The following is a 9,229-nucleotide window of genomic DNA, read 5'->3' on the forward strand; positions in this document are numbered from 1 at the left end:
TGAGAATTTCAGATGTGATATATAAAATGGCACATTTCATATCTCCCCCCCCCCCCCCCCCCCCCCTAGTGAAAAATCAATGGCCGAATGCCTGGCAGAATTCCAAATGAAAGGTGAATCAATGTCATCTGCAGCTTTGTGTATTGGGACAACTTGACAGCCTTAGCACATAAAAGAAAATACCTCTCTGGCTTTTTCAGTCAAGATAACATTGATTTAAGATGGGAGGTTAGGGGGGTGGGTGGAGATGGGGGGGGTTGTCAATGTTTGCCAGTTTGGGGTAGTTGTGGTCTGTGGTTGTACTCAAGATATTAAAACGTGGTCAGTAGTGCTACGACTAAATGTTACTGCTTAAAAATAACCTGTTGAAACCCTACATCATTATCAAACATGTAATTATCACTGATGGGTTAATTATACATAAACCCACACAGTTAATTTTAACGGCTCTGAAGATATTTTTTTTCCAATCAGCTTTTTTACAATAAGCAATAATAATCAACACATTTTTAATTATTAAGTTTTACAAAAGTTAGGAGTTTGTGTGTGTGTGTTTTTCGTAGTGGATTAAGGTGGGCAGGGTTCAGCTGAAAAACATGATGTCATATTTTACTGTGCACCAATAAGGGTGGAATTGCTTGTTACCAGGCCATTGCCAATCAAATATTAGATTCTTGTTGACGTGGTAAGGTAATACAGATGATTTTCCAAAACATAATCATGAGGTCATGTTTGCCCTGCTTTCTCATGTGTTGCATTTTTTTAAAATATGTGTGGAGAGAAGGTTCTGGCAGGATTTGAGTGTGTATTTTAATGCCATTACAGCCAATTTACTAATGTGTATTTAATATTATAGAGAAATACTAAAATTCAAAACTATTTAATTGCTTTAATTATTTTAGTTAATTAGACACAATTACAGAGTGAACTTGATTGACATTTCCTTCACTTACCAGTTATTGCTTGCACCTGTTAGAGCAGAATAGATTACACATCTATTACTTATCTATCATTATTTTAAATAAATGGACTTTGGTGACTCCGTCAAATTCATAGCATATTATTACCCCACTAACCAAGCAGAGGCGTCAGTGTATTTCTGTTCCACAAAATTTTGTTTGGAAAAATAAGTCAGGTGTACTTGTAATATTTTGGCAGTTGAGAAGATGAGACTGATAGATGGACAAGAAATATGGAAATGCAATATCATTTTAAAACGTTGGCTAACCGAGCTGAAAAAGGTAGCTTATGTTAACATTCAAAGAAAATCAAAGGAAAGTGGTTGAAAAACGGAATGAAGGATATACTCCAAAACACAAGTTACCTGGACAGAACTCATAAAGGTAAAATGCATTCTGAACTGAAACTAAGTTACTTTAAAATACCTGTTAATGTCAGCATGTTTAATTGTGACATCATGGTATTCAGCACAATGTTAAATGAGTAAATGTGCTGTGAAGTGCAGGAAAAAAAAAACAGCTGCTTATTTTATATTCTCTTGATTTATTTTCTTGTCTATTTGTGACATTGAATTAATCAGACTTAATTAAAAAATGATAATACATATAACTATAGCATAGCAGAGACCTATGGAGCCTTGCCTTATGTATTCTTACATTTGAGTCATTACACTAAACATTAACAACTCATGGAGAAGAAATTTAACCTCAAGTGTTACACTGCTCGTACAGAACTCTTAACAAGGGAAAAGTCAGCTGTGCCCAAAGTTCTATTAAAACTACAGCAAAAATCATTCACAGTAATCATTGGAAAAATTAAAATGAAAAAAACTAAAAAAGACAAATCATAGTGAAAAAAGAACATCAGTGTTAAGTTGGGTTAAGTGAATCTAACTAACAGCATTGTGAAACTATTGTGGCAAGCAATAAATCATGTACATTGATTAAATGTTTGGTTTGAAATATGTTAGGTGAAAAATGCCCATTTCAGTTTCCAAGAGCCCAAGTTAATACTTTTTAAAAGTCTCTCTCTCTTGAAAACAACAAGATTGAATAGAATATATATCTCTATCTATCTTAGAAGACAAAAACATTATAAATAGTCACATTTGAGTAAGTGAATGATTAATCAGTTATCAAAATTGTTCCCAATTTCAGTTAATCAACTAATTTACCTCTAAAATGTGAACAGGAGGTTGATAAATCCTGCTATTTAAGGTGCCATGCAACCTTATATAAACCATCTTTTCATATCAAATTTATTTTAATGAAGTGTTAATGTTATTTTATTGATCCCATGGAGCTGTATTTTATTTTATTTTATTTTTATCGCTGGTGGTGGCATCACTCTATACCTTAAAACCCTCACAGCTGCCCTTCTCACATGTGATCACTCATAATTACACTTCCTCCTGCTCCATCATGGCATTGTTTTATGACAGAAGGGATAATCAGCAGAGCTCCTTGTCCACCTTTATAGTGTGGCAGTATCACAACACTCCTGGGATGGGCATGCAGGCCTCTTATACCTCAGCCAAACAGGTTACTTGACATTCACAAGAATCCTCTGTGAATTCATTTGGAAGATAATTTTCAGTACAGAGGCCACCAGAGAAGGAGCACACTAGTCGGGGAAGGCAGTAATGGCTGTCTTGGGAATTTTGTGTGTTACTGCAGGTCACAAAGATGGCGTGTGCTATACATACAGAGAAAGGCCACTGCAGCATGATGTAGTTCACCTGTTACTTCATTCTTGTTATGGTCTCACAGCTCTTAAGTCCCACCAGCGGGTAGTTTGTTTACAGTCAGTCTGTACTTGAGCTTTTGCACCATGTTAACCTTTCAAATTTCAGTTGGATCTCAGACACTGACGTTCCATTGTACATTTAATATTGTATTTAAATTACATACTTTTTGTGCTTATTGTTTATTTCTGTTTTTCAGATCCATTATATTCTACAAAAGCAAAAATACCAGGTGTTTGTATTGGAATGCCTGAATAGTTTCCAAATAGCTACTATTATATATAATAGTATATGTATTTTTTATATAAAGTGAGTTAGAGCCTAAAACTTGAAGCTGATTTTCTGGGGGGGAAATGGAAATCTCATAACGTTTTAATTTAAGAAAAGAACATGTTTTTTTTTAATTCTTGGGAACATGTGTTTTATTCAAATTAAATTAATCCTACAGTCAAAATGTAGATTTCATGATTTACATATTTTATATTATGCTTATTATACCAATAGAAACTACTATTTTCTATTTTGGCCCACATTTCCCACAGTTTTTATTGTACTCTTGTAAGTGTATCTTTAGTCGATCATGCTTCTAGTGGCAGTATACAAAGGTCATTTTGGTGGGTGAGGGATACAAATTTTGTTGTTGCAAGGTTGTGACAACCGTAATGACACAGTAATTATGGTCTCTCACACCTCTAGATGAATGATAAAAATGTGGCGATAAAGGTAAAATAGTTCTGTCTCCGAGCCAGATGGCACGCAGTGATGATGTCTGGCTTGAAGTCAAGGTGGACAGCAGACGAGCCAGTATTCTGACAAGCCAATAGATTCTGCATTCACCATTGCACCCATCAATCCCACCTCTATGGCCAATCAACAAAGATAATCTTTTGAATTAAGAGAAAAAATCCAGGGTGAACACTTTGATGAGATAAGTACCCTTTGTCAGTGCTGGCAATGGTATTTTAATTAAATATATGAACACATGGTCCTGCCCCAGATGCTCAAGTCTAAACAAAGATAGCATCATCTAATCAAAGCCAGGCCCAGAGTGTTTCAAGGGCAGAATTATTTTCTATTAGGGCCCCTCTCCTCGGGGATTGAGCCAATTTTCTTTATAATGATAGAATCAGCATATTGTAGATTGAATCTGGCGATAGTGTCACGGCAAGGTAGGTGTGCTGGTCCCAAATGCACCACAAGCATCTTAAAACTTTAAAACATACAGACTGTGAAGGAATTTTCCATATAACCAGGTGTCTGCCCTTCTTTGGGTCAGGCTGACTTCTCTATCTGGCTGTTCCCATGGGAACCAGTATTCATCCATTTCAGGTTGGTGATTTTGTATTAATCAAATCTCTGGACAAAGTGTCTCTGTTTCCCAGGTGGAAAATGGCCATTCCAGGTGCTGCTGACAACAGCATCAGCAGCAGAGGTCAGAGAGAGGACCACCACATGGACCCATGCCAGCCATGCAAGAGGGTGTAAGAACCAGAAGAGGGATTTCCATACACCACAATGGACCATAGCTAAGTGAACATTGGTATTGGTAGTAATTTGACTTAGCCAAGCACCTGATCAAGTGAGACTCCACCATTTCCCAAATAATCAGGGAATCTGCTGAAGTGGCCACACTCAGGAATGAGCAAGATTGCTCCTAGACTACACAAATGTGGAAGAGGCCCAATGAGTGAGCACTGAAGTGCTAGCAGTGAACCAGTGGTTTGGGACTCTGGGATTCCACTAACACTGAAAACACAAGAGCTGATGAGGTCCACTGACTTTCCACTGACTCTCCTAAGAAATGTGATTCAATCCCTCACAAAACTTGCGGCTGAACATTTTTTTGTGTAGACCTACAGGGGAATTTCTGTACTAGTGTAGAATTTAAAAGGACTGCACATTATAACACACACTGAGACTGCCCATCAAGATAGTGCAGGAAGTATGTTAATAAGCCATATTTGAATATACAGGTCAGGCACCCATAAAATTAGTCTGCCATAGATGTGAAAAATTAGAGTTACATGTAACTGACAACCCTGAACAAACTTAACAAAAGAGAAGATGGGAAATAATTGAAGTTCTAGTGGGAGTCATCACTCTTTGTACAAACCACCCATAATAACTGCTCACAGAATAATCAAGTTGGGCAAGAAAACAGGGAGATCATCTTCATATGGTGGCCAAACATTTAAAATGTACAAAAACAGAGCCAGCACTGAATTGAAATTGGAAAGATGATGTATGATTTAGCCCCAGAACTACACCTGTTTTGATCACTATGTTAATTGTGCCACCATTATTGTGTTTCTTAGAATGCGAAACTAAGGAAACCAAAAATAGTCTGTACCTGAAGAGAATCACTACTGCTATTCAAACCACACAGTAAACAATTTGTTGATGTGTAAAGAGGGTTAGGGTCAGAGAATTTGAAGATTGGATACGGGATAACATCTTTGATAATGATGAATGCAGATATTTTAAAAGCATGTAATGTCTATCTATATTAATCTTCCTATACTCTGATTTACATGATGTTTGATTAAGACAGGCGTATGTTACTCCAACTCTGATAGATATTACTGTAATTATTGTTGGTCTTCCGATAAACAAGGGGGGAATTGTGGTGGATCTTTTTCTTTATAGCCAGCTGTTTGTTTTTCTTTGGCTGCTCCAATGGGAATCAATGCTAAAGGTCTTCTTATGTTATGGCTTTAGTCAAGTCTGTCTCCTACGCAAAACCCCTATTGAGGGTTGACTACACTAAATACCCCAGAATCCAGAGATGGTTTTTCCCAGATATTTCACTATGACTCATATATGATTAAATCTTTTTTGGACTCTCTCCAATCATGACAGTGTAAGATGTCATATCTAGAGCGAATCTTATCTCCAAATTGAGACCACTTTTGATCAGAATATATATTTTTTTTGTTTTTTTATGATATGACTGATGCTGGATTGTGAATGGCACATGCATCACATTTCTGGTGTCATATTACATGATACTACCAAAATGTCTCACTTCATTTATGTTAATAACCAAATGTTTTTCCCATGCCCCGATATCAGTGTGTTCTGAGGCCATTGCTATAATCTAGAGTCAGTGTACTCTTTAACTGTATGATAGTCATAGTATAGAATATTTTACACACAGATATCACTGTGCTATGGTCGGAAAATGTCACCCGTACAGAGAATATACATGGTCTGGACTTGACAGTATAATCTATTTAAGATTTACATGTTATTATGTGTGAGTTAATACAATAAGACTTGTAATACTCTTCTTGTGTGTGATGTGCTTACACAAAATTGTTAAAATCCTCTTAATTACACCTATTCTTTCTCCCTTATTGAAAAATACATGAAAAATAATGTATCAATATGCAAATATTTTTAATTTCAAAAGTTTCAAAAAGTCCAACATCAGTTTATTCAGAGATGTAATTAGAGTAACAATAAGTTAAACACTGAGAACAAAAGCAGAATAATAACAATAACAACAAGCCATCATTACCTCCTCCCCTTCGCTCTTTTGAACAAAATATTCCTCTCTTGTCCTCCTCCTTGTTATCATCCAGCACCTTTAATCTTTCCTCATGACTCATAAAAATGGCAACCACTCACTTCAAATATTCTCGGTCATTGCATCCAAGAAACATTTTTTCACCCTCTTCTTGAAGACCTAAAAAAGTTGGCAGCATTTCAATTTAAGCTGAACATCTGTAATAATGCTCATTATATTCAGTATTGGATGTAGAACAGACTAGACATCATCCAAAGGCTTTTGTAAATTCACCAAAACCCTGTTCATCCTACCCCAACACAAACAGTAAGAATCACGAAACAGAGAACAATAATAACATGCCTGAAACATTTAACAGACTGACAAAGCAAAACCTTTGAAGCAAACAGTGCAAGCTGTCAGTACTCATATTTGAACTGGATTTATTTTCATGTCTCCAGAGACACAAATGAGTGTTGTCATTTTAATAGTCTTTTCAGTCTCACTCAGTACTGCCTCAAATGTGTACCTCCACTCCATTGGATGTTAAATGTTGAAAGCATAGGGCAGATTAACATCACCCCAAGAGCAAAGTCAATGTCAAAGTACAGGTCACCAAGGCCCTCAAGAACCACAGTACCTTCCAACAAAACACCAACCTAAGCAATTGTCCCAGGGTCTGTAGGCCATGAGTCCTTCTGACACATGGCTCCACAATGGCACTCTTTATTTTGAAAAAGAAATTGCAGTGTTGTGTATTAAATACTCTCAAGGGTTCAATAATGTGATCAACATTCTTGTTTATTTCAGACTTACTTCAATCTGCAGTGTGGAACTTCTCATATAGATGAATGTCTGTTGCCAGATGAGTTCACACAATGTTGATTAAGCCTAACACCATCAGATACATCTATATGTATTTCACAGCATACCTGAGTTTTTAATCTGATATCAGGTTTGTAATTCCCGTGCTAGTCCAATGAATGTATACTGCACATGCTCTATGGGCAGAGCATGAACACCAAATGTTACTGGACCAAATGGATTATAGGATATGGATTTGATAGTGAAACGAATCATTTCACAGGGGCACTCTGTGACACTCAAAACAATTTGTCCACTGTTTTCCAGCTGCAACAGTACTGATGGATTACGGTGGAGCCTATGACATAAGCACACGTCACCAGTGTTTTTTTTTATTTCCCTCACCGCCAGAAGGGAGTAAGAAGACAGCTGAAGCCCACTGTTTTAAGTTAAGCAGAAAATGTAATGCCAGTAGTCATCATGGGTATCAAAGCCTGGTTCTAATGAGGTAAAATGAATTTCTGAGACCCTGGTTAACATTGGGGTCAAGGTGTGAATTGAGGTTAGGTTTAGTTAGGTTTAAGTACAAATTGGTCATAGTTGAGGTTAGAATTAGGGTTAGGTTGAGGCTGTCCACAATGAATAGAAGTCAATTCAATGTCCTAATCAGGACCTAACTATATTTCACTTTGTCTCACAAAGGTAACCATTTAGTTATTGATTCAAAAAATGCTCGAAATCGCTGCCTTTTTTGAAAAGGGACTCTCAAGATAACTCTGGTACGGTCCAGATGCTTGCATGTTGATTTCTGTCTTTTTCATTACGTCACTATCACCTGTCAGAATTCTTAACAAAGGTGGCGAGCAATTATACAAAGGCAGCCCACCTTTGAGTTAGATAGGCAGCATTAAGAACAGATTTATTACCACATAACTTTGGCTCCGTTGTTGGCCAAAAACTTCTTAATTAAAAACATGTCAAGGTGCCACATTGCTGCACTGGATGACATGTTCTTCATCACTAAAGACTGGCTACGGTTGCTTGTTTAGAAACAGTTCCAAAGACTAAAAATAATCACCCGCAACGGTGTAGCTCATGACATTATTTTAATCGTTTTTGAATAACAATGGAGCTCAGAATAAGACATATCAGGCAACAATACTGGTAAGTAGGAAGACTTAATTGCTGGTTTGACTTTTGCACATGAGATTTGTTGACAATAAGAATAATGCAAAAAAATTGCCAGCCAAAATCTTTAACGTACATCATAAAAGCACGTCAAACCAGATCACATCGGTGCATTAGTGACCCCTGCTGGCTGGTCAAGGAGCCTGAACAATGATTAATCGCTCCATCTGCTCAGAATTAAACATCACTCATAATTGTAGAACTAAGAAACATTTGGCTAGATTCCTCTTCCTTGGTGTTGGGACAAAGTTGTTTTTAAAATAGACAAAAACCTTACTTTCGCTCTTGTTTTAGATTCAGATTACTTTATTATCCATTGCAATATTCCTTGGGCCCCCAAATCACTAAATCTGCCCCTGTTGATATATGAGTGTTTTATTCAAAAATTAAAGATTTTTTAAAGATTAGACATGCTGCTTTCAGTAATTGTAAATGTTTCCATGGTGAACTGTGCTTTTCCAATACAGTTTCATATTCATGTTCTATGCATGCTGCCTGCTGTGGGCCCTTTTCTGGTCCTGATAACCCATGCAGTCTGGAAAGACTGTAGCACGCTGAGTGCACCAATTTCCTCAGCAATGTCTCTTGTATAATTGTACAAATAATTGTTATTAGTGTATGTATATATCTTAGTATTCCCCATTGTTAGTTTGCTTAGTTGTGAGTCAGTAATTCATGCCTGACGAAAAATGGAACTGTCAGCTGTGGAGCAGCAGCAGACCCTGGCTCTGCTCTGCTCTCTGCTATGTTCACAATTTAGAGAATGTAATTCATATTTTATTCATTAATAATGTATTATTTCACCATCTGCGACCTATCTGCTATTAATCAGAATGTTCATTTTTATAACCACGTTGCCCTTGGATGTAACTGCAATCTGCGCAATGTTGCACATCACTACTGTTAATGTGCAAGCTTTGTTTGATAAGTGTTGAAATCGTCTAAATGTATATTTTAGCTTATATACTCACACAGATCCAGGGAAGAGCTGTGTTTTGTTTAGCCAGTGTAACATATTTGCGAGG

This window comes from Scomber japonicus, chromosome 22, assembly GCF_027409825.1.
Source record: "Scomber japonicus isolate fScoJap1 chromosome 22, fScoJap1.pri, whole genome shotgun sequence".
NCBI lineage: Eukaryota > Metazoa > Chordata > Actinopteri > Scombriformes > Scombridae > Scomber > Scomber japonicus.